General features: G+C 44.4%; 1 protein-coding gene and 1 long non-coding RNA gene across 3 annotated transcripts in view; both read left to right on the top strand.

The window, feature by feature from the left end:
* Positions 1 to 26,969, top strand: part of WWOX (WW domain containing oxidoreductase) — a 1,123,672-nt gene that overhangs the window by 530,175 nt on the left and 566,528 nt on the right. The gene's annotated exons all lie outside the window — the stretch shown is intronic.
* Positions 515 to 21,739, top strand: LOC144338238 (uncharacterized). Its single transcript, XR_013412206.1, has 2 exons — positions 515 to 848; positions 20,802 to 21,739. It is a non-coding gene; the product is annotated as an uncharacterized LOC144338238 (long non-coding RNA).

Here is a 26,969-nt window from a genome sequence, read left to right on the forward strand (position 1 = left end):
AGAGAAAGGCACAACTCCGACTGTTGCTGCAAGAACAAAGACTTTAACTAAGATACTGAAATTGCTGGGCAAGGTTTCCTCAACTCTTTATTTAAGTTTTAGGTCAGGTGTGGTGGCTCATGTCTGTAATTCCAGCACTTTGGGAGGCTGAGCTGTGAGGATCACTGAAGGTCAGGAATTTGAAACCAGCCTGGCCAATGGCCTATATATGTGTGTATATATGTGTGTGTGTGTGTGTGTGTGTGTGTGTATATATGTATGTATATATATAGCCAGGCATGGTGGCGTGCCCCTGTAGTCCCAGCTACTTTGGAGGCTGAGATGTGAGAATCGCTTGAATCTGGGAGGCAGAGGTTGCAGTAAGCCAAGATTACCACTGCACTTCAGGCTGGGCAACAGAGTGAGACACCATCTCAAAAAAAAAAAAAAAAAGGTGTAATGCAAGCAGAAAAGGGCACACATTCCAGGTGTATATCTCAAGAAATGTGCACACACTCCCTGCACATGGGTGACCAGCACCCACATGTTATACACAGGATAATTACAGGATCCTGCCAACCTCCTCTTGTCTCCTTGCAGCTCCTGCTGTGATGCCACTTCTAATCTCAATTTTATTATACAATTTGTTAAATATAGAAGTAAATGGAGGCAATAGTGATGGTAAAAAGAACCATGTGAGCTGGGCGTGGTGGCTCATGTCTGTAAAGCCAGCACTTCAGGAGTCCAAGTTGGGAGGGTCACTTGAGGCCAGAGTTGGAGACCAATCTGGGCAACATCATGAGACCCCATCTCTAGCCAAATAAAACAAACCAAAAAATGAGGCATTGTGGCACATGTCTGTGGTCCCAGCTTCTCAGGAGGCTGAGGCAGGAGAATCACTTGAGCTAGGGAGGTTGAACCATGATTGCACCATTGTGCTCCATCTAGCCTGGGCAACAGAGTGAGACCCTATCTCAAAAAAAAAAAAAATTTAATTAATTAAAAAAATAAAAGTAGCAGAACCATAGACCTTATCTTTATCTGAGTTCTTGTGGCCTGTGCAGTACTCCTGATTAACCACGTAACACAGAAAATGAGACTAATCAGCTTCCTCTTCTGCCAGATGGAAGATCATCTCTAATTAATAATGAATTAGAATACCTAAGACAGTATTCAGGACACAGTTGATGAGGATGGTGTACTTAGTAGCTAATGGTGAGAAGGATGAATACTACTACTATACTTTTTGGTTTCTGAAATGAGAAATCTAAGGAACTGGCCTAACCAAGAAGCAGCAAGCTGTTTTAATTGTGCTGTTAGGAGGGCTATTTGTGAAGATACTGAAGAGGATTGGCCCATGGTTTTCTGCTAAGAACCTGCTGATTATCAGTGTAGAATCCCTGGATGGTACCTCCTGTCAATCAGGTGCTTAGATTAACCGGGGAAAACCATTTCAAGGCCAGAGCTTGGTCCCTGGATGGGAGAAGATAGCTGTATCACTGGCAGAGGTGCCTTTGTCATGTACCCTATCCAGACTAGATACTAGACAGTGGGCAGTGTGTGACAGTTTCATGTCTTCTGCCACTTTATCTGGGACTCTTGTCCCTGAGAAGTTTGAAAATTTGGCACATTTTTATATTTATCAGTATACTTCCTGCTTCTTGATGTACTTGTACTACACAAGAATTGATTTTCAAGAACTATGTTTTTTTTTTCCTTTTTGCACACTGATGGGTTAGCAAATGCATATTTGCATAGAAATAATCTTTAGTAAGCTCTGCTGGCAAGTGTGTCAAATTTATAAATATGACTACTATAAAGACATACTTTTAGATGTGGATTTCCTCCTCACTTTCTTTCTTTCAGTTTTCATGTCCAGGTCACTACGCATTGCATATATTTGGTTGGGATTTTGTTTCTCAGTAATTGATTTACCCAGATTGTGTTTCTGGAGATTAAAGCATCTCACTGTATTTTTATTTTTTTCTACATTGCAATTTCAAAATCATCCAACTCAAAGGCTGTTGAAAGGCTCCTTCTGTCGAAGGTAAAGCCTGTGGCAGCCTTTAACTTCCTTTCTCTTCTCCTGCTGCCACCTTGGTCCACGATTTATCTTTGAAGATGCCGGGTTTTAATGGGCAGGGTATAGTGCAGAAACCAGATGGTTTTAACTCACACCTGTGAAAATGCCGGGGATCTGCGAAACATTAAAGTTAATGGCCAGAATAAGGCTGCCAAGCTCGGTGGAATTGTACTTAACTGGCATATCATTCTAGTTAACTGAACTTTCCATTAACTCATGGTTCTATCTTTTCATGCCCCCTGCTAGCCCCCTACTCACAACCTACCCAGTTCCTCCTAGTGGGCAGTTTGCTGCTGCCGTCTTACTTCCTCATCCTCACCCCTTTCATGTCTCCACTGGTAACTGATTTATTTTTTCCCTCTTAGAGTTGGTTATTATTTTCTTCTTCCAGTTGCATCTCTACCTCCACCCAGATACATTTCCATTTTACTTGTATTTGGTAGCCTCCGAACTTGGCTTTCATTGGCCGACATATTCAGTGATTCACTTGCACCTTTAAGCTTGTGTTGTTCTAATTTTTTTTTTTTGAGACAGAGTCTTGCTCTGTTGCCCAGGCCGGAGTACAGTGGTGCAATCTCAGCTCACTGCGAGCTCCGCCTCCCGGGTTCACGCTATTCTGCCTCAGTCTCCTGAGTAGCTGGGACTACAGGTGCCCGCCACCATGCCCTGCTAATTTTTTGTATGTTTTAGTAGAGACGGGGTTTCACTGTGTTAGCCAGGATGGTCTCGATCTCCTGACCTCGTGATACACCCTCCTCGGCCTCCCAAATTGCTGGGATTACAGGCATGAGCCCCTGTGCCCAGACATGTTGTTCTAATCTTTTAGACAACTGAATGTAGGTTTGTCTTTAAACTTGTCCTGTTTTAGTGCTCCTGGATGTCTAATGTCATTCCTGTGCTAGTTGAAGAAAAGTTTTGGCTACCCAGTTGTCAGTTGCTGAAGTTTAACTGTGCATTCTAAACACACCTGTATTTTATTACATCATACCTGGGCAGCATATAATTTTAGGAAAACCTTGAAAAAATATGACTATTTGGACAAAATTTGGGATTCTATCCTTTTTCTTTCCATTCTTCTCTCCTCCTGCACCAAGTTTCTAAGCTCATGCTTAGATAAATTCGGACCCTACTCTGATAAAATGAACCCTTGTGGCTGGGCGCAGTGGCTCAAGCTTGTAATCCCAGAACTTTGGGATGCCGAGGTGGGTAGATCACCTGAGGTCAGGAGTTTCAGACCAGCCTGGTCAACATGGTAAAACCCCACCTCTACTAAAAATAGAAAATTAGTCAGGCTTGGTGGTGTACACCTGTAATCCCAGCTACACAGGAGACTGAGACATAAGAATTGCTTGAACCCAGGTGGCAGAGGTTGCAGTAAGCCGAGATCATGCCACTACACTCCAGCCTAGGTGACAAGAGCGAAACTCCATCTTTAAAAAAAAAAAAAAAAAGTGAACACTTGTAGTTTCTTCCTCTGTTTGGCAGATGGACCCTAAGATGGCCTCAGTGATACCCCACCTCCTGGTATCCAAGGCCTGATGTGATCACCCCTCCCCAACCTTGAATGTAGGTGGGAAATGGGACTCATTTCTAACCAACAGAATATGAAAAAGATAATAGGATGTAAGTTTTTAGATTAGGTTACACTATGTGGCAAAGCGAAGGGCTTTTGGAAATACCATTCAGGTCTTAAATGAGACAGATTTTGAGTTACTGAGAAGGGAGATCATCCTGGGTGGGCCTGACTTTAGGGAAAATCCCTTAAAGAGGAGGTAAAATAAGAGAGACTGTCTCTCCATTGCTGGCTTTGAGAAAGTAAGCTGTCTTGCAGTAAGGAACTACAGTTGGCTTCCAGGAGCTGAGAGTGCCCTAAAGAAGCCAGCAAGAAAATGAGGGCATTAGTCCTATAACCACAAGGAAATGAGTTTCGCTAGCAACCTAAGGGTGCTTGAAGGTGATTGACCATCCCCAGTCAAGCCGCTGATGAGACCACTGCCCCACCAGACAACTAGATTTCTACCTGGGAAGACCCTGGATGGAGAATCCAGCTCAGCTATGCCCAGACTCCTGACCTATGGAAGCTTTAAGATAATAAATGTATGTGGCTTTAAGCTATTAAGCTTTTGGTAATTTGTTACATGGCAATAGAAAATGAATACACCCTGAATAGTAGACAGAGACTGAACATTTGGCTGCACAGCAAGTTCTAAGTTACTCACCAGGTTTCAGAGGAGAGACAGGAATTTGATGACCTTATAAGAAACTTTTACTCTTTGGCCAGACATGGTGGCTCATGCCTGTCATTCAAGCACGTTAGGAGACCAAGTCAGGCAGATCACCTGAGGTCAGGAGTTCGAGACCAGCCTGGGCAACATGCTGAAACCCCACTGTTACTAAAAATACAAAAATTAGCCAGGCATGGTGGCACGTGCTTTTAATCCCAGGGAGTTGAGAGGCTGAGGCATGAGAATCACTTGAACCTGAGAGGCAGGGATTGCAGTGAGTGCCTTGGCAGCTGGGACATTAACGAAGTTGTGAAAGGGGCCTTGATGTTATTAGCTGAGTCACGTCACTGCACCTTCAGCCTGGGCAACAGAATGAGACTCTGTCTCAAAAAAAAAAAAAAAAAAAAAAATGTGTGCTTTTTAAGGAAAGTCCTATTTTTCATGATTTTCCACTATGAAGAAGAAAATAATATACAGTACTGAGATTCATAGGGACATTATTTAAACATACTTCCACCTACAGACTCACATATTGTATAGCATAAAATATCGTCAGGAGCAGGTCATGTGACCAGAATGTGGCAAGGTCTTTGCTCTACAGGTCAAGCTGGGACTTAGTGAGGAGAAATGAGGGGATTTCAAAGTCCAGATTGCACCATCCACTTTATAGATGAGGAAAGTAAGAACCCACAGCATCTTGCACATAGAATTCAATACATGCCCTCCTTCTTGAATCCCATTGACCTAACAGGTCATATGATTTCCATTAGTTTGCAGAGCAACTCAAGGGCAAAAGTGAAATTGGAATTTTGCTTTTGAATTTCTGAAACCTTGTTTTATTTATTTATTTTTTTATCCTTTTTTTTTTTTTTTTTTTTTTTTTTTTTTTTGGCATAGAATCATGTTCCCCTCCGAAAACTCCCTGGGTGCCCCAGCATTATATAGTAAAAGACATGTATTTCCAACTGGCAGGGGCTCTGCAAAGTTTCTCTGCCTCCTCTGCTCACCCAGCCCTAAATAATTGTCTGGATGTTCCTTTTATTGTCACCTCTGAAACAAGATGAAGAATCGGACGGTTTGCTTTAGAACGCATTAACTTCTTTATCACATTAATACTGACTCATATCTTATTTCCCACTTGCAGTAAGAAAACCATTCAAATCTTGCCCTCACAGGACAATATCTTTAATAGCTTCTGTGTGTTTCCTATTTTTGGCTGTTTCTGTATAAACAGACTAATCTAATAGCATACTGAACCCATCTAACTTGGCAGAAATTCAGAAAATCACTCATTTCTATGGCAAGCTCAGATGCCAGGAAGGGGGAAAAAAACCCTCACTTTTATTGCAGAAAGATTTTTCTCAAAGTTACCTTTCATGAACATAATATGTCTATCATTTGGAATTCTCCAGCACCCTGGCTGGAAATTATTTATTGCAGAACGACACAATGGTGAACGAGAAGGTATTATTCCCTGTACGATTTCTGACTTGAATTTGTTTGCCTAAAGGAGCAGGTATCGTATGAATGTGATTTTGAATGCTGGCATGGTGATGAAAGGTGATGTTCACCTGGAGTGCGTACACACAAAGCCCTGTTCAGTTTACCTAAAAGGTAAGAACATCATGGCCCCCTTCACAGCCTGGTTAATGTCCCAGCTGACCCTGAGTTCTACCTCCATCACTGGAACAAGAACGTGTCTTTGGGAAGAGGTGTCCTCCCTGGCACTCTGTTTGATTTGTAGTCACTTCCACACATGGCAGGTCTCAAGCTGTCTGAAGTCTTGGCTGCCATTCCTAAGCTACTAAAACTTTTCTGGAGAACATCACCAATCATGCTGAGGGATCATCTAACAACTCAGCTTTATGAGGACAGCTGCAGTTCTGCCTTTAGGCTGGGGTCACCGGGGTCGCTGCCCCAGCCCCACTCTTTAGCCTCAATCCCTCTATGGCTCCCCTGACTGAGCTCCTTACTAAAGGAGAGGACTCCCTGAAGCCTCCCCATCCAAGGCCAGCATGTTCCATTTGAGGGTAACTGGAACCTGAAATTCCCCCCCAAACAATCAACCTACTACTAGGATGCCATATGCTTTCCTATGTGCTGTTGTTTAATTTCAGTTGGTACATGTTTTATTTTTTGAAACAGACTTTATTTGTTAGAACAGTTTTAGATTTAAAGAAAAATCAAGATTCTAGTACCAAGTTCCCATGTATGTAACATCTAGTTTAATCCTGTTATTTTAATATCTTATGTTATTAGGTACATTTATTAAGATTAAATTATTGATACTGATATATTAGGTTGGTGCAAAAGCAATTGCAGTTTTTGCCATGAAAAGTAATACTTAATAATAATACTAGGTTGGTGCAAAAGTAATTGTGGTTTTTGCCATTAAAGGTAATGTGGTTTTACTTTTGCAGTTTTTGCCATTACTTAAAAGTAATTACTTAAAAGTAATGGCAAAAACTGCAATTTCTTTTATACCAACCTAATACTGTTATTAACTAAAGTCCATCGTTTATACATACTGCTTTAGGTTTTTAAAAATTTTTTTTACCTAATGACTTTTTTGTGTTCAGGACCCCATCCAGGATACCCCTTTTTTTTTTTTTTTTTGAGATGGAGTTTGGCTCTTTTGCCCAAGATGGAATGCAGTGGTACAATCTTGGCTCACTGTAACCTCCACCTCGCAGGTTCAAGTGATTCTCCTGACTCAGCCTCCCGAGCTGCCAGGACCCCAGGCATGCACCACCACACTCAGCTAATTTTTGCACGATACCACACTTTATGTAATTGTCAGATCTCCTTAGCCTCTTCTTGGCTGTGACAGTTTCTCAGAATTGTCTTTGTGATGACCTTGACAGCTTTGAGGAGTGCTTGTCGGGTATTCTGTAGGATGCCCCTGTGTTGGGATTTGTAGGATGTTTTTCTCACGAGTATACTGGAGTTAATGAATTTCAGGGAGGAAGACCCCAGAGGTCAGTTGTCATCACATCATATCAAGCAGTCCACCTTCATCATGACTCTTCACTGTTGATGGGGACTTTGATTCACCGGGTCAAGGTAGTGTTCATCAGATTTCTCCACTGCACACTTATTCTTTCCCTCTACTTTCCACACTCCTCTCTTTGGAGGAATGTTGCTCTCCCCAGCTCACACTTGTGGAGTGGGGGTTTAATCTTCTCACTCTTCGAGGGTAGAGTATCTAAATAAACTACTTGGAATTCTGCATGGAATATTTGTCTCTTCTCCCCCATTTATTTATTTAATCATTTATTTATATCAAGATAGACTCAGGGACTTTTATGTTTTATGTTATAATCCTATACTACTTTATTTTGTTGCTTACATTTTTCCAGAGGGAACAATTTGGCCTTCAAAAGTTGCTGCTATTGGCTCCTGTGTTCTTGTGAGGTACACCCATCACGGTGTGGTGTGATTTTTGGTTTTGTTTTCACTCCTTTTTTGCTTTTTGTGCCTCCTCTTCCCTCCTCCCCACCCCTCACACATACACAAAGGGCCACATGCTACTATTATTTCTGGAATCTCAGCCATATTCTTCTTTTTTTTTTTTTTTTTAAATAAAAATCACGGTAGAGCAGTAGGCAGTGTGGGTGAGTTTTCCCACTTTACATTTTACTTAGCATAATTTAGGCCCCTTTCAGGCCCCTTTTCCTCCAGAGCCCCAGGTATGTTTGCTACCATACCTCCCCAGGGGATAGCCCTCCAAACCTGCTTGGCCACATAGCCAGGTCTTTAAGTCCCAAAGGGAGGCCATCACAAACTACTCAGCACAGAGAAGACCCAAATCCTAATCTTGGCTCAACCCCAAACTCGGATAATTCATTTTTACCTATGTCCTCTCTACACCATGGTTTCTTCACTTTATGACAAGGGGTTTGCCGTGGCTGGTCTCCAAGGCCCCTTCCAACCTTGACATTCTATGATTCTGTAAGTCTTTGAATAATGGCCCACGATGCCAACAAGAAGTAACCAATGAGACTTTGGGTGTTCTGTTGGAAATCTTGGTAAAATCACATAGAGAAGGAGATGAAAAAGAAGAAAGAGGAAAAACTGGACTTATAAATAGGAAGACAAAGAATGAATGTGAACTGGGGAGAGAAGAGTCATAGACAGGGACAAGAAATAAATAACTTTGATGCTAATACTGGGAAAATTCTGGAACAACATGGAGGTACCTCTGTTAACTCCATTTCATTTTGGAAAAGTCTACGAGACAAAAGGTGCAAAGCAGAGTATGCAGTGATTTCAGGTGTGTTGGACTCTGACAAGATGATGCCAACTTGGACAACGTCAGTCAACATCAAATGTCTGGATCAAGAGAGGCAAGAATCCCATGGATTTGGCATTGGCCAGAACTTGTCTGGAATCTTGTTTTCTGCCTTGAGTGTCACCTGTTGAGAGCTCTGTTGACAAACTGGCATTTATCCTTGGGAGAGTAGCCTCAGGACCAGGGGTGAAGAGGAGTTCAGTAAACTGTGTTTAACCCAAAGAAAGACACACGACGTGTCAGATTTTGTAAGGATTTTCAAGGGGCAGTAGATGGTGGCCCTACAGTGCAATGAACCTTCACACCAAGGATCTGCTTCCTTTGTTGGAGATGTAAAAGCAAAGGCTGGATGCTTGGAATTATCATGGCTGCTGCCTAAGCAATGCTACCTTGAGTAGAAGGTTTGGCCAACTATGGACTAAGGCCTCTCCCTCATGTCACATTGAATGGTGCTAATGTTTCCTGAAGTTTCCCTTTCTTTTCAGTTCAGTGTTTTCAGAATCTCAGCCTTCCAGCAGAATCCCCTTTGTTTGCGCTAAATATACATTCCCAAGCCCTGTGTGGCCATTCTGATATACTAGGTCTGGGGTTAGGGAGTTGCGAGTGCCGAGAATCAGTCTTTCTGTCAAGCTCCCGAGGTGATCTGATACATACATGGAGCTGAGAAGTACCCTCCTAACAGGATTGCCAGCTTCTTAAGGATAAGAACCATATTTTCTTCCTTTTTTTGTGTGCCTCCCCATATAAGGATAATTACACAGAATAAGCACTGAGATGCCTGTTGATGGATTTATTCCAGCAAATTTTTTTTTAGCTCTCTTTGTCTGGAACTTTGCAAAATAAACACCATGGTCACCCTATGCTTTGTGAGTGGTGTGCTAGAATGGAATTTCACTGTTTTAAATTCGGGTTTAATTTCTTGCTTTCAAATGAATTATGAAAGGAAGAGGAGAGACCTTTGGAAAAGTCTGAATGTTGATGTCGACGACTAGCCAGGCGCTTCCCTTCCAGCTGGTTTTGTGAGGGATTAAGAGGCCACTGTTGTGAATCTCCCATTAGTGATGGTCCCAGGCCCCCTCCTCATTGTGCATTTATCTTACAAGGGGCATATTTAGGAGATGTTTCCGTTCTATTTTATCTGCAGAATTACTTTCCATTCTCAAGTCTTTTATATAAGTATTCCCTTGAACCCGTTCCAAAAAGTGGATTTTTAACCCAATAGACCATAACTGCAGTGTTTTATCGTGCATACATATTTCAAAATGTGAATGTAAGTAGATTTAGCAAAGTTAAAATAAAATTAAAACTTTTCAGAGGGCACCGCTGCTCGCTTTCCCATGTTGAACTTTTCCCTTTGGGGTTCTTGTGCCATTTAAAACACTCTAAAAATGGGAAGACTTTTCTCTTGGGTATTTTTTTTTCCTCCACAAGGGATGGGGTTCAGAAGATATTGGTGAGGTTAGGAACCTTTGTCTCCCAGGAGCATACTTGATAGCAATGTAGGATGAATTGCAAATCTGTGAGTTAGTGCCATATATAGCAGTGTTGTTGGTAAGATTTCTCACTGGCATCTCTGCTTCCCCTGTTGACTCTCTTGAAATCCCTTCCTCAGGCAGAAGCTGGAGTCATTTCTCTAAAATAGAAATCTGATCTTGTCACCACCCTACTTGCCACTCCCTGCTTAATCCCTTCCATGGCTCACCATATCTCTTAGGATAAAATAACAAGATCCTTTCCAGGGCCTGCAAGACCCCTGCCAACCTCTGCAGCTTACTTTGTACCACTTTCCCCAAGAACCTGTTACCCACGCTGCTCCTTGCCACAGGGCCTTTGCACTGGCTGTTGTCTTTTGCTAGAGTAGTCTTCCTATCCTGCTTTAGCTAGTCAACTCTTTCTCATCATTTAGGGTTCAAATGCATCATCACTTTCTCTGGGGTGCAGGGGTCTTTTATGTAAGTATTCCTTTGAACTCATTCCAAAAAAGTGGATTTTTAGAAATAGGAAAAAAAATTAGAAAGTTAACTGAGTTCCAGTTTTTAGATAATTATCAAAGAAGTAGATTTTTAGAAATAGAGAATTAACTTAGATTACAGAAAATTATCCAGACTCAGTTAATTTTCCCTTTTCCAGCACCTATTTTGGTCCTCCCCACTCCTCTTCCCTGGCTTCTGTTTTCTCCTTAGCACTTACTATGTCTCACTCATGTAGACTTGAAGCTCCACATGGGCAGGGATTTTAGTCTATTTCATTGAGAATCTGCCACCAGTCACTGGCCCATAGAGAGTCATCAAAAATAATTGTTGAATGAGTGAATGATGTTGGCATGAAGATTGTGTATTCCTCACCTGACTGTAAGTTTCATGAGGCCAGGCACCAGGGTCCTATTTTGCTCACTGTTGCTGTGTGGGAAGGAGTTAGTACAGCAGCCTGTTGCAAGCTTGGCTCTTGGCTGCATCTGGGAACTTGGATTTTAGGAGGGCTGTCGCCATTCCCAGATCAGATAACGATGGCTCACTGTGTCTAGACTGCTTGTACCAAAAATAGGGCTCATGTGGAATACCTGCTTTCCTTTGTGGAGGCTGGAATTTTGGTACATGCTCCAGAGAGGGTGCCTACATGACCAGCTTCCAATAAAAACTGTGGACACTGAGTCCCTAATACGTTTCCCTGGTAGACAATACTTCATACATCTTTTCATAGCTCATTTCTAGGGGAGTAATTAAATTCCTCCTGTGTGACTTCACTGGAAGAGGCCAAATGGAATCTTGTACCGGGTTTTCTCCAGACTTCGCGTCATTCCCCATTTCCCTGTGCTCATTTTGCCTTGCATCATTTTGCTGTGATAAATCTCAGCCATGAGTGTGACTATATGCTGAGTCCTATGAGTCCTCTTTGTAAACCACCAAACCTGAGCTGGAGTTTCAGTGCCTGACACAGTTGTATTCCTAAGACATAGTTGGGACCAGACCTCAAGAAAATAGCCAACAAATACTGACTGAAAGAATGAAAGAGGCCATATGCAGTCAGCCCTTCCTCTCTCTGGGTGCTCCATCCGTGGATTTAACTAATGACAGATTAAAAACATTCAAACAAATACACGGAGGGTGGTATCTGTACTGAACACATACAAACTGCTTTTTTTGTCTTTATTCCTTAAACAATCCAACATAACCACTGTTTATATCATGTTTATATTGTACTAGGTATTATAAGTAATCTAGAGATGATTTAAAGTATACGGGAGGATTGCATACATTATATGCAAATACTATACAATTTTATGTCAGGGACTTGAGCATTTGTGGATTTTGGTGTTTGGTGGGGGGTTGGGGTTCCTTGAACCAGTCCCCATTGGATACTGAGGGACAACTAACTATACAGATCACATTTAGTAGTGGACGCAGGTCAGTTGTGCCATCTCATCCACCCCTTCCTCACCCAAGATTCTTCATGGCTTGTGTCAAGGCCTCACCACATCAGAATATTTCTGCCCATGGTTGCTGAGGCAGAGCTGGACAGGTCCAACATCCACTCCCCAGAAGAGAACTCTAATTGACGCTCATCAAGATATTCCCACTATGGCAAACTGTGGAAAAATTAGGACAGATGTATGACTTGTTTCATATAAAGCTAAATCAGTTTTATTTATGTGATTGTCCTTTATTCTGAGATTATGTTCAACAGATATTCTCAGTGTTAAAATATTCTTTTATTATTTTTTATTTTTCAGATAGATTCTGGCTATGTCACCCAAGGTCTAGCACAGTGGCATGATTTCGGCTCACTGCAGCTTCCTCCTCTCAGGCTCAAGAGATCTTCTTGCCTTAGCCCTCCAGGTAGGGCTACATGTGTGCGCCACCATGCCTGGCTGTTTTTTGTAGGAACAGGGTTTCACCATGTTGCCAAGGCTAGTCTCTAACTCCTGGGCTCAAGCAATTTGCTCACCTGGGTCTTCCAAGGTGTTGGGATTACAGGTGTGAGCCACCACACCCAGCCAAAATATTCTTTTCAAAGTGATTAGAAGTAGAAGAAGCTTGCTCTCTTTTTATTGGCACTTCTGCCTTATATGCACTTTCGGATTTAAATTATTCCGTCTTTTATGAAATGACAGTGTTTGGAGGTGGTAGATGTTTTTTAAGTCTCCTTACTTGGAAAAACAAAATAAAGTTGACAACCTGATTTTGGACCTCCCAATTCTTTCTAAAAAAAGAGTCTTCTTGGTCCATGAAATCCAGAGGAGGTCAAACTAGCAAATTTGCAAGTAGTTGCTTAATAGATAAACAGTTAAGATCAAGAGTCAGAAATATCTGGGTTGAATTCCAGTTCTGTCATATTAAGTGACAGGTTGCAGAACGACCCCATCTTTCTGAGCTGTTTTTGTATCTCTGTACGACGGGGTTAATACTACTAGTATTTGCTTCCAGGGATTGTTTTGGAGGGGAGTGAGGAATAAATGATATAATTAACTAAAACATGTAGAATAGTATTTGACACAGAGTAGGTCAGCATGCCCTAAGTATTAGAGTCATTATTGAGTTATTCTGCTACATCTGCATTTGAGTCCTTTCTTTTGGACTTTCCTACTTACGTTGCAGATGTTATTTTTATTTATTTATTTTTTTTTTTTTGAGACGGAGTCTCGCTCTGTCGCCCAGGCTGGAGTGTAGTGGCGCGATCTCGGCTTACTGCAAGCTCCGCCTCCCGGGTTCACGCCATTCTCCTGCCTCAGCCTCCCGAGTAGCTGGAAGTACAAGCGCCTGCCACCTCACCCAGCTAGTTTTTTGTATTTTTTAGTAGAGACGGGGTTTCACCGTGTTAGCCAGGATGGTCTCGATCTCCTGACCTCGTGATCCACCCATCTTGGCCTCCCAAATTGCTGGGATTACAGGCTTGAGCCATCGCACCTGGCCTAAATGTTATTTTTTTGAAGAGGGTGTAGGCCAAGAAAGGGGTGGGAGAAATGAGGAAGGGGTTGATATAACCCCTTAGTGTCCTCCTCATTACCACAGACCCTCTCTTCCTCCACTTACTTACTTGGCCAATTTTATTTTGTTTTATTTTATTTATTTATTTATTTATTTAGGTAGAGTCTCATTCTGTCTCCCAGGCTGGAGTGCAATGGTGCTATCTCAGCTCACTGCAACCTCTGCCTCACAGATTCAGGTGATTCTCCTGCCTCAGCCTCTCGAGTAGCTGGGATTGCAGACACACGCCACCACGCCCAGCTAATTTTGTATTTTTAGTGGAGTTGGGATTTCTCCATGTTGGTCAGACTGGTCTCGAACTCCTGTCCTCAGGTCATTCGCCTGCCTCAGCCTCCCAAAGTGCTGGGATTATAGGCGTGAGCCCCCGCGCCTGGCCTACTTGGGCAAACTCTTACCTGATCACCTTCTCCACCCCCCCTACATGTAAAAGAAAGGTAGGACCATGTTGGGGAGGGATCGAACATTTATTATCCCCATTTTACAGATGAAGAAGTTAAGGTGGCCAGACATGGTGGCTCACGCCTGTAATCCTAGCACTTTGGGAGGCCGAGATGGGGGATCACTTGAGGTCAGGAGTTCGAGAGCAATCTGGCTAACATGGTGAAACCCCATCTCTACTACAAATACAAAATCAGCCGGGCGTGGTGGCGTGTGCCTCTAATCCCAGTTACTTGGGAAGCTGAGGCAGGAGAATCGCTTGAACCTGGGAGGCAGAGGTTGCAGTGAGCCGAGATCGTGCCCCTGCACTCCAGCCTGGGTGACAGAGCAAGATTCCATCTCAAAACAAAACAAAAGAGAACAAAAAAAGAAGAAGTTAAGGATTGGAGAGCATAAGTATCTTCTGTGGGGATACCCAGCTAGGCAGGGACAGGGCAGGGATTTGAACCTAGGAGCTCTTGGATTGTGATTTTTTATTCACCCCTCCCTCTCCACCCTTCCTGTCTTCAAGCCTTAGCAGGTGAAACTGCATTTTGTACCACATGACTTTAAAACAGAACCACAAGTTCAGAACTTTGGTTAGGTCCCACCTGTGTTCTCTAGCTAACATACAGCAACACTGGTTTCCAACCTTTCATTGTGCGGGTTTCTGATGAGTACGCTGGCAGGCCTCTGGCTTCAGAGATGCCACTACAAAGGTCTCCTCCTTTTCATAAACAGATTGCTGCAAGGCCCGCTTCTCAAGAAAGCAACTTGTGCTACCTCCTGCGTGCTTTTATGCTTCACTGTGAAGTGCAAAGTTGGGCTGGCAGGCCTGGCTTTCTTCTCCGCTTTATGTATGATTCATCAAGAGGACTGCAGGCTGTGGTATGCGGTGCAACCCAGGCTGTGTTCCCAAGTGCATCAAACAGGGATTGGGACCTGTTTTCCTTCCCACTCACATGTAGGTCACCTACGGGAGCAGGGGAGGAACCATCTGAGGTTTTTTTTTTTTTTTAGGTTTTTCATTGCTGAGAACAGTTCCAGCTCTGCTGACCAAAGGGCTGAGCGTCCTTTTGTTAGTCTGACCCCGTAGAGAGCCCAAAGAGGCAACCCTCCGGCCAACTGACAGCCAGCTGTGGGGTTGGACACCCTGTTTTCCACACCACTGAGCACTCTTGAACCCAGAGAAGGTGCAGGTTAGAGATGCAGCTATATACTTCTGTACCATGAGAGAGACCTTTGTGTACGTTTGGAATAAAAATTTTTAGCATTAGTGATTCAGTTTTTTGTGTCTAAATACAAATGTCCAGGAGAATAGGAACACCATAGTGGTCAGCTAAGAGCAAGCAGTTAGTTTAGTGTATGACAAGTATCTCATTATAAATGGATGCTGAAATGCCCAAGCGTGGAAATGATACGCTTCTGCTTTTATTTTTAAGTCATCCTTATAATATCTCTTTCCCTTATTCCCTCATTCAGGCACAAAAATGCTGTTTGATTGGGAGAGCAAGTGGAGCTGTTAAAAGTTCTAGGGACGGTCGGGCATGGTGGCTCATGTCTGTAATCCCAGCACTTTGGGAGGCTGAGGCAGGTGGATCACAAGGTGAGGAGTTTGAGACCAGCCTGGCCAACATGGTGAAACCCCGTCGCTACTAAAAATACAAAAATTAGCTGGGTGTGGTGGCGGGTACCTGTAATCCCAGCTACTCGGGAAGTTGAGGCAGGAGAATCATTTGAACCCAGGAGGCGGAGGTTGCAGTGAGCCAAGATTGCGCCACTGCACTCCAGCCTGGGTGACAGAGCGAGACTCTGTCTCCCAAAAAAAAAAAAAAGTTCGAAACCAGTGGATCCTGCCGATAAACATCATCCAGACAGAAGGAAGCTGAGCACCAATGGTTTAGAGACTCAGCACCAGACTGGAGAGAGAGAGAGTGTGTGTATGTGTGTATGTGTGTGTGTCTGTATGTGTGTGCGCGGGCGCATTGGTGTGTAGGTGGGCTTGAGAAAAGTGCTGACTTTGTGAACAAGGAGGAGGGAAAAGGGCCCAGAGCAGTAAAGAGCCTGTAAATAAATTTATCCCAGCCTCAGCCCCATGCATTCACTTGAGATTCCTCATCCAACCCTGACGGCTTCCCTGCAGGACATATTCTACCCCCTCACAGATAGGAAGCCTTGCCCAATGTGATTACATCAGGAAGTAAGATTTCAAATCTCAATGTGCCTAATGCCAAAACTGTACCTCTTGCCACTCAACATCTGCAGTCAAAGGCTCCCCAACTCAGGATTTGCTGGGGTCTGGCTCTGGGCTATTGGAATTAGATGCATGAGACCCTTTCCATCTAAACCTTAAGTGTTTTGCCTGTTGGACAGATGCCTGGTTGTCCCTTTAATCCGTTGTCCAAAAAGCCTGAGGAAGGATGGCAGGTGGACTTGGATCTTGGCCACCACCTTAGATCCTGATCAGGGGACCTCTGCGACTGCTCACCTGGGAGGAACTCCAGGAGCTCTGATGTGTTGTCCTTGACTGGGCAAGAAGGGAAGGAGAATTGTGAAACATGCAGAATTAGAAGTCATGCACCTGGGTTTGTATCCTGGCTGTGCCACTTATTTTCTGGTGGGTGGAGAGGGCAGACAAGTTGCTCATCCTCTGTACACCTCAGTTTCTTCATGTGCAAAATGAAGATGTTAGTTGTTTCTTTATTCAAGGGTTGTTGAGAGGACGAAGTGCTAAAAATGCTTGAACAGCATTTGCACAGGCAGTAACACAGGAAGTGCTCCCTACTTAGCGTGGACAACATCATCTCCGTCCACATCAGTGTTATCATCGTCGTCATGAAAAGCCCTGGCCATCATTTTGCCTTTGACCTAGATGGCCATGTTGGAAAAACAGCTAGTGGAAGGCATGCCCAAATCTCAGAAGTTGGCCTTTCCGTGCAGATGTCATTGGTGGCCATTGTAGGGGAAAAAGATGCTTTGGAAACCAGGACGCAGAGAAAAGTACCTCGTATTACACAGAGTCAAGAGAGGTCACTGTGGAAGTACAGAAGAAGCCTTGGCCTAATTGCACGGATAATACAATTCCGTAACTCATCCTGCCAACACGAAGGTAGATGGACGATCCCTATCCTCGCTGTGGAACATTGCCCGTGTTTTCCTAGGAGAGACATCTGCACTCCAGTAGTGATTAAAATGCCTTTGACAGGCTCTTGCTATTAAGAGTTTCTGGCTCCAGTTTAATAAAAGGTAGTATATTATAATGGAAACCAGGTTATTATTGATAAGGACTAGACATATTATAAACCAGGTTAAAGCTTTGATAATCCCACATGCAAGGGGAGGGAGCTAAGGGTTATTGCAAACCTACTATGTGTCAATTGCTCTAGTAGACACCTCAGAGACATTACAGCCAAAGAGTCCCACCTTTGGATAAACCCAGTTTGGCCTCTCTGATATATTAATATATTTAATCATCAGACTTTCAGTGTTAAAGGAGATTACAGTAGAGGCGTCCAGTTGATTGGGGAATAGTTGCTGCGAATGATAAGCTCTTTTGAATAAACCGATACTGACTTAATGAGGTTCTGCTGTGTATTATCTTTTTTTCCTAATAGAAAATAGAGTGGCTACCCTCCCCATCCACCGTTTGCTTCCTGGTAATGACCCTCTTTTCTCTCACTCCATGGGAACTTTTAAAATTGATAAGTAATGGATTTTTAGCCTCAAGTTTCTGGAATTCTAAGAGGGCCTGAAAGGTAAGTGCTCACTTACCGAGATGTGTGAACAAAAACAGGCAGCCTAGCTCAGCAAGTAAGAATGGAGTGGCATCTCCCCGCCTGCTCTGGAGTCATGCGTTTGCTTCTGGAAGGGCATCAAGAGGCATTCAACCTCCTGTTAATTTGGTTGCTTCTTCAGATACCCTCTTCATGGTGCAGCCCTGAGCTGGAACATTTAAAGACCAGTTGTTAAGGATCAATGTGAGAGCCTGTGCATTGGTTAAAACTCCTTATCTGGCCATAGAGGGTGGTGTGGTTTGGACGCGTTCCCCTTGTCTGTCCAATTCCCAACAGAGGCAAGTGCACATCTGAGACAGGTTGAGGGTTCAAGCTGTCCAATCCCTGCTCATCTGCAGCACACCCAGGAACGTGGACTAATGAAAAATAAATTGCACGCCTGACATGCCCATCACGCTGCCCGCATTTTCTAATCATCACAATAACTCTGTGGTGAGAAATATTTCTGCCTGTAATCCCGGCACTTTGGGAGGCTGAAGTGGGCGGATCACTGGAGGTCAGGAGTTCGAGACCAGCCTGGCCAACATGGTGAACTCCCCGCCACCAACGCCCCTCCCCATCATCTCTACTAAAAATACAAAAAATAGCTGGGCATGGTGAAGGGCACTTATAATCCCAGCTACTTGGGAGGCTGAAGCAGGAGAATCTCTTGAACCCAGGAGGCGGAGGTTGCAGTGAGCTGAGACAGCGCCACTGCGTTGCAGCCTGGGCAACGAGAGTGAAACTCTGTCTCAAAAAAAAAAAAAAAAAAAAAAAGTTCCTGCCCCCACGTTACAGATGAGGCTTTTAAAGATACCCAGCCACTGGTCCACAGTGATGTGACTCATCAGTGGTCCACCTGACATAGGAAATTCGGTTGCTTTGGAAATTTTGGTTCTACCACATCACCTTTCCTTACTCCCTGACATCATTCCCAGATCAAAGAAAGGTAAAAGAAGGAAGGACTGGAGACATTGTTTTCCTGTATGCTCCTTGATAAAGGGCTCAGAGCTAAGCACAGAGTAGGTGCTTAAGCCCTTCTGTTTGAAAGGAACTTTAAACATCTTTGGCAGCAGCTAAGAGTGTCAAAATAGAGTGATGTGTAGGGGACCTAGGGCCTGGGTAACATTGTCCCGGCCCAGGGCCTACTGTGGTGTGTGTGTGTCTCTACCTTCCAGTCTTTAGGAACGCGGAGAGGGGACCTCTGTAATTGGTACCAGCATCCATGAGTATGGAGGACTTTGCTTCCTTGCAGGGTCAGTCCTTCCTCTGAGTAGGGGGCAGGGGTCTCCATGCCATCTTCCACTAGGTAGGCCCAGAATCACTTTCAACTTGGTCACCTGTCTGTGCAGTGTTTTGAGTTCTTCCCTGGGAAACTTGCTCACATCATCCACTTCTCTCTAGGTTCTCCGTACGGCTTTCCCGACTCCAAGCTAAGCTCTTCTGTTAGTTATTCTAGTAACTGTCCAATATCAGGCACTACCCTCAGCACTGTTTCCCATGGCAATTATTTTACATGACAGTTTAAAAAACAGGAACATTCTATTTGTATTCGCATTTTGCCCACAAGCCAATGAAGGCTCGGAGGGGTTGAATGGCCCAAGTTTTGTTAAGTGGCCAGGGGCAGAGTCAGGAGCTGAACCCAAGACATAGGCCGAGGAGTCTGTGTTTGTTCTTTAAACCCCGCGATTCAGTCGCCCAGCTCTTTTCATTCCCTGTCCTTTCCCCCCTCTGGCTGGGTCTGTCTTTCCTATCCCTACCACTTTCCACCACCATTTTTTTGTTTGTTTGTTTCCTCTGCAAGCAGCATCTGAAAGGCTCAGACCCAGCCTGTCGGCCTTGGACTCTGATAAGATCTCTCTGTGCTCCTTTTGTCTGGGCTGTACCTGCCTTTTCTGGATGACCCTGTTAATTGCAATTGACTCTCATAGAATGCGGGTAGCAGTGCCCCTTGACACCAGACTAATGCTTCTGACTTTTCCACCATGCCCCAGCAGCAGGCTTGAGGGAAGGGCGGGGGTGGTCAGAGGAGAGATAGAGCACTTCAGATTCCAATCAAATACTTCAGAGCATGAGAGCTTTTCTCTGTGTCAGGGCGCTGTGTCTCTCCAGGTTGGGAGGAGATGTGGCATTTCTAGGAATTCACAGTAAAATCAGAAATAATTAGGAGATTTCACAGTTGTCGCTCCTGTGAAAACTGAGGAATTTTTTTTTTTTTTCTCCTATTTCCAAGCTTTAGTCCTAGGCATGGAAAAATAACTTTGAAGAAAACCTGAGAGATACGAGTAAAAAACAGCTCCTCTGGGGAGGTGGTAGTCGGGGCTTAATTTCCTAAAGGCTTCCTGGGTATCAGGGCTGCTTTCCTTTATAATCTTTTACCAGTCCTGTGGGGGAGGAACAGAAACCCACTTGAGGGGTAGAAAAGCTGAGGTCAAAGGATCAGCCTGCTGTCCAATACTGGGACGTTATATTGTTCTTTTTGGGCAGGGTGGAAACTTGGAACCAAGAGCGTGTTCACTTTGGAAGACTCGACTCCCAGGATGTACAAAGTACCTCTGCATGTGCGCAAAGCCATGGGGGCCCAGGCGGCAGTGACAAGTACAGGGAAGTGACCCAAGCTGGGTCATTCCTTACGAGGAGACTGGCACCTGGGCTCACACCTTGCCGTATATGACTTCATGGGAACCTCACAACAGACCTGTGGGCTCAGAATTATTCTCTCGCTTTGCAGTCGAGGAAAGGGAAGTGCACGGAAGGGAAATAAGAGTGTTGGAGATCCCAAAGCGGATTCATTACTGTACTAAGAGTAAACCCAGAGTTGCCTCTGGAGGACCTGGTGGTGGGTGGGATGGAGAGAGAGGCCTCCCCCGCCCCCCAGACTCCAGGGGCACGGATTGGCTTTTTTTTAAATTAATTTTTATTTTATTTATTTATTTATTTATTTTCCAGACAGAGTTTCACTCTTGTTGCCCAGGCTGGGGTGCGATGGCGCGATCTTTGCTCACTGCAACCTCTGCCTCCCGGGTTCAAGTGATTCTCCTGCCTCAGCCTCTGGAGTAGCTGGGATTATGGGTGCCCGCCACCATGCCCAGCTAATTATTTGTCTTTTTTAGTAGAGACAGGGTTTCACGATGTTGTTCAGGCTGGCCTCCTGACATCAGGTGATACACCCACCCCAGCCTCCTAAAGTGCTGGAATTACAGGTGTGAGCCACCAGGCTAGGCCCAGCGTGGCTTCAGTGTGAGGATGAGGACTACTAGGAAGATAGAGTGGTGATCTCATGTCAACTGTGGAGGGAGTAGGAGGCAGGCGTTTGGGGATCACAGCTGGTTTCCTTTTTAAATCCCACACGGTGCTGGCATATTTTCACAGCCTGTGACCACTCAGATAGGAAAGTGACACAGCAATGCCAGGCGGATTCATTTTCCTTTAGATGAGGGGTTCACAATAGAAACACAAAGCATTGAGTATTGAGAAGAAATGGATCTTCAGGATTGGAGGGAGGCCGATAGAGAGTCTCTGGCATTGCCAATGTCCTCTCTTTGGGTCATGCGTGTGTGTTTGTGTGTGTGTGTGTGTGTGTGTGTGTGTGCGGCGCCTGGGGTGATTTTTAACAAACGAATGGATACTATTGAAGGAATGTTCCACTTCAAAATCCCAATCTCTGACTTCCCTTGAAAGTTTGGAGTGCCACTCAAGTCGACCGCTCTGGGCTAGAATCCTGGTGTTCAGAATTGGCAGGAAGGGCACAGGGGCGAGGTATAGGCTCAGTCTCCACATTCTGCACCTCGCCAGCTCCGGCCATTGATGTGACCTGATTCCTGTACTGCAATGAAGCAGGGGTTTGCATCAGAAAGAACCACCAGCTTAATACCTAGGTGATAGGCTCATCTGTGCAGCAAACCACCATGGCACACGTTTACCTACGTAACAAACGTGCGCATAAAACACATAGTTCCCTGGAACTTAAAAGTTGGTGAAAGAAAGAAGGAAAGAAAGAAAGAAGGGGCTGGGCGCGGTGGTTCACGCCTGTAATCCTAGCATTTTGGGAGTCCGAGGCAGGCAGATTGCCTGAGCTCAGGAGTTGAAGACCAGCCTGGGCAACATGGTAAAACCTCGTCTCTACTAAAATACAAAAAATTAGCTGGGCATGGCAGTGTGCACCTGTAATCCCAGCTACGTGGAAGGGTGAGGCAGGAGAATTGCTTGAACCTGGGAAGCAGAGGTTGCCGTGAGCCGAGATCGTGCCACTACATTCCAGCCTGGGTGACACAGTGAGATTCTCTCCAAAAAAAAAAAAAAAAGAAAAACAAAGGAAGGGCAGATGGAAGGAAGGAAAAGGGAAAGGAAAGGAAAGGAACCAGCTGCGAAACTTGTCCTAACTGAGCATTACTGTAACATAGAACAGCTGAAACACTCCTCGAAGCTGAGAGAAGGGTTTGGGAGAGAAGCAGGCTGTGGTTGTGAACAGGTGCCTCCTCCAAAAAAATTCTCTTCCTTGGATTTCAGAATGACCCCCATTGAGAACAAAGCCTTTCACGCTGTGTTTATTTTTTTTCAGGTCTAAGTTTCCCCCAGGAGATTTTTTTTTCTAAAGGAAAAGGCAGAGAAACCCCCAAACCAGAGCCACAATCGAATGCAAATATGACAATAGGACCCATCCTGGAGAGAAAAAGGCTCCTTTTTAATTAGAAGCCTGGAAGGGCATAGCCTTTAATTGCTGCAGTTGTAGTGTCAGGGCTATCAATATCCGTGGCTCTTTCATTAATAAACTGGCAAGTCAGAAAGCAGCAGGAGTGGGAACCCCTCCCCACCCAATCCCCTCTCCCACCCCAAGCTCTATTTAATCAACTGCAGACTCAATCAAATGGGGAAAAGAACATGTAAATCAGCCACATTCATTCTGCCGGCCCTAAATAGGTAGAAGGAAGGGAAACATGAAAGGGAGCCTTCATCCGTTTCCCTGCAGATGCCCGGCTCGTGGTTAACCCAAGCAAGAGGTAGTTAAACGGCCCCGCAGATTGCGAGCGACTCCGGGAATGCCTAGGTTTATGTATGGATTAACACAGTGATACACCCTGAGTAGCAAAAGACGAAGACTAATTACCTGACAGAGCTCCCCTCCACTTGCCTGGGTCATTGAAATTAATTTCTGCTTTCAAGCTTGGCAGAAAGCAGCTGCAGAATTTCAGTTCAATACTCAAATTAACAGGGAGCCGAAATTATTTCTCTGCACAGGCGGTATTAGAGGAGTGGGTTACCAAATAGATCTTGATCGCAGACACGGAAAAAATGATTATTCCTCCCTTTTCATCAAGAGCCGTAAGTCCTTGGAAAACGCAAAGAGGGAAGAAAAGAAGAAAAACAACCACCAATTTATTGGAGAGTTAACACTTAAATACTCTAGTACATTGAATGCGACATGCCTGTGTAGGAGACTGTCTGTCCCGCACATAATTGACAATTTCTCTCCATTTAACAGGAAAATATATGGCATTTTTATATATACTTGAATTGGGATTCCTAAGCCAGAGATAATTTGTGAATATCCATTCTATAGCATCCTGTGTTGTCAAGAAGGTGTTGACTTATTTCAAGGTTAAGGAAATGGGTGGGGAATGCAGGGAGGAGGTGGAGGATAGAGGATTGGACTAGGAGTCAGAGTTGGGATTTGAACCCATGGCTTCTGTCTCCAGATTCCTCGTTCTGTCCCTTTATGTTGACTTTCCTTTTTTGCTGAAAGTCTCTGTCCTTGCTTCTTTCTCTTTGGGCTCCCCGCTTTTGTTTCAGCCTTGATGGAATCTGTCGACTTTACTGAGCTCCATATATGTGCACCAGGTCAAATTCAATGCTGCCCAGACCTGCAGTCCTCACTTATTTGTTCCTGTGATTTTCGTGCCACCAGGAGCTGCTTGATGTATGAGATTTCCGGGCAAGTTGAGTCTCCATGTTCTTGCCGTGGGCTGCTGCCAGGTGAGACATGGATGAAGACTCCCTTTTGTGTTTCCCTTCCTTGGTGTCCATGGCAGTTCCCACCTCGACTGCTATGGTATTTCTTTTTGCTTCTGCTGAGGCTGTGTGTGGGTGCACATCAGCATCAGCATACCTCAGTGGGGAATGCTGGGCGTGAGGCACACTCATGACAAAATGCAGGAAAAACATCTCTTTTCTAACTGTCCAGCCCTTTAGGATTAGGAAATACTTGAATAGTCCATCAAATTCTGGAATCCTACTGCCGAATTATGGCACTCATCCTACTCGGTGTAAAATCCTGGGGTGATGGTTTGTAATAGCAATAATAGGACCTGCTTCCTGGTGATCCTGTAAGGATTAAATCAGTTATTGGTGATGAAATACTTAAACTGTGCCTGGCACAAAGTAAATGTTAGTGCTCCTGTTATCCCTGCTCCTGTTAACCCCAACTAGATAAGCCAAGATAAGGTCCTCTCCATTGTTTACCTGAAGAGGCAGAAAAGCTCTGCGTAGCTATCCAGAACCAAGAGGATCTGACAGCTCTGGAGCTTGTAATATTTGCAGCACCTCTTGCCTTCTTAATGCCTAAGAAGTCAAAAGAAGACAAGTATGCCTAGAAAACATGAAGGATTATCATTTATCAAATATTTGCCGTGTGCCAAGCATACTCATATTTAGCTAACAACAACAACAACAAAATCAACCCTGACAAGGTTTTGTAAGTCATGAAACTGAGGCTTCCCGAGGATCTGTGACTATTGCAGATTTCCAGTGGCTAGTTCAGGGACAGTGCCGGGACTCGAACCCTTGTCTCTGTGTCTCCCAGCTCATAAGGTGTGCTGCCAAGTCACCCATGAGTAGCAATTAGGCCCCTTCTAACATGTCCAGCTTGAAACCTGTGACCTCAAGGCCAATGACTTGCACATCTCATTACCACTCCCCAGAGCCGTCCAGCCCCTAGCAGGAGAGGGAGGTTAATCAGCCATGCACTGAATCTGCTTATAAGGCTGTTTCATGTATGATTTTTATATCTTGGCTCCTAATAATGGCCCCGTTATAAATGATTGTCTCACTATGATATACTGGTTCCTTGCCTTTTAGGAACTGATTTAAAAGGAAGCCCTAGACTTCTTGTGCCTGTAGAGTTTATTCATATCGCTCTTTGCTTGCTCAGCAGTTGAAATGGGATGGAGGACAGCCCCCCCACTCCAAAAAAAAATAATAATAATACTTTCTTCCCAGCCTGAAACAGTTGCCATAATTAGTAACCTCCAGCTCCCTTGATATCTTGATGATACTTTATAAAAACAAAACAAAACAAAAAACACGGCTGGGTACAGTGGCTCACACCTGTCATCCCAGCAGTTTGGGAGGCCAAGACGGCGGATCACCTGATGTCGGGAGTTGGAGACCAGCCTGACCAACATGGAGAAAACCTGTCTGTGCTAAAAATACAAAATTAGCCAGGCATGGTGGTGCATGCCTGTAATCCCAGCTACTCAGGAGGCGGAGGCAGGAGAATCACTCGAACCCGGGAGGTGGAGATTGCGGTCAGCCGAGATCACGCCATTGCACTCCAGCCTGGGCAACAAGAGCGAAACTCCATCTCAAAAATAAATAAATAAATAAATAAATACATACATACATACATACATAAATACATAAATACATAAAATGAAAAAAAAATACTACTCCTCCCTCTCCTCCCCACCCTAAACATCTAATCAGACAGGTAGTGCTGTTGGACTGACGCCTACCCCATGTGTCACCTCCCTCCTCTATGTAAACAAAAATTTTTATTATTTCTAGAATGACTTAGGAGAGCAAGTCACAGGGGATAAATAGCATCAGGGAGTGTCTTTTCAAACCAAAAACCTGGGCACTTTTTTTTTTTTGAGACAGAGTTTCGCTCTTGTTGCCCTGGTTGCAGTACAGTGGGGTGACTCACTGCTACCTCCGCCTCCCAGGTTCAAATGATTTTCTTGCCTCAGCCTCCCAAGTAGCTGGGATTACAGGAGCCTGCCACCATGCCTGGCTAATTTTTTGCATTTTTAGTAGAGACGGGGTTTCACCATGTTGACCATGCTGGTCTGGAACTCCCAAACTCAACTGATCCTCCTGTCTTTGCCTCCCAAAGTGTTGGGATTACAGGCGTGAGCCACTGCTCCCGGCCAAACCTCAGCACTTTTATCCAACAAATATTTACTTCGCGACGATTATGAGTCTGGCTTAAGAATATACTAGTAGGTACAGCGGGAGAGCATATAGGAGAAGAGGACATAATAGAAAATCTGCAAGGCATGTGAGGAATATAGATAGGAATTACTAAGGAAAATTGTACTTTTGTGGAATTCTTTGTATTAGTAACTATTAATAAATGGTGAGTTTTGGTTCTACTCTTCAACGAGTTTAAGAGGAAGGAAATCATTAAATAGTACTTTGTTTTCTTCAAAAGTTGGGTTGCATTGAATAAAGTTCTTTAAATTCTTCTCTAAACCCCAAGGCTAATCAATATACAATGTAGTTACAATGGTCTGCTTGTTCTTATCAGAATCTTTCAAGCTCTTGCGTATCTAAGGGTTTTTTCCATGTACTGGTTTCTCTCCCCGATGGTCGTCTTCTACCCTTGGTGTGAGTACCACCTCCTCATTCCTTAGCTGTCAGTGTAAATGCTCCTTCCTCAGAGAGAGGCCCTTCGTGACCATCTGTGTTAGTTTCCTGTCAATGCTGTAACGAATGACCACACATGAGTGGCTTACATACCATGAATGTCTTCTCTTACCATTCTGGAGGTCAGAAGTCCAAAATGGGTCTGTCTTAGTCCTTTTGTGTTGCTATAAAGGAATGCCTGAGCTGGGTCATTTACAAGGAAAAGAAGTTTATTTGGCTCATGTTTCTGCAGGCTGTCCAAGAACCATGGTGCCAATGTATTTCTGATGAGGGCTTCAGGCAGCTTCTACTCATGGTGGAAAGTGAAGGGGAGCCAGCAGGTTCAGAGAACATATGGGGAGAAAGGGAGCAAGAGAGGGGAGGGGAAGTGCCAGGGCCTTTAAAAGAACCAACTCTTGGCCGGGCGCAGTGGCTCATGCCTGTAATCCCAGCACTTTGGGAGGCCAAGGCGGGTGGATCACAAGGTCAGGAGATCGAGACCATCCTGGCTAACACGGTGAAACCCCGTCTCTGCTAAAAATACAAAAAAATTAGCCGGGCGCAGTGGCGGGTGCCTGTAGTCCCAGCTACTCA

This window comes from Macaca mulatta, chromosome 20, assembly GCF_049350105.2.
Source record: "Macaca mulatta isolate MMU2019108-1 chromosome 20, T2T-MMU8v2.0, whole genome shotgun sequence".
Classification (NCBI taxonomy): Eukaryota; Metazoa; Chordata; class Mammalia; order Primates; family Cercopithecidae; genus Macaca; species Macaca mulatta.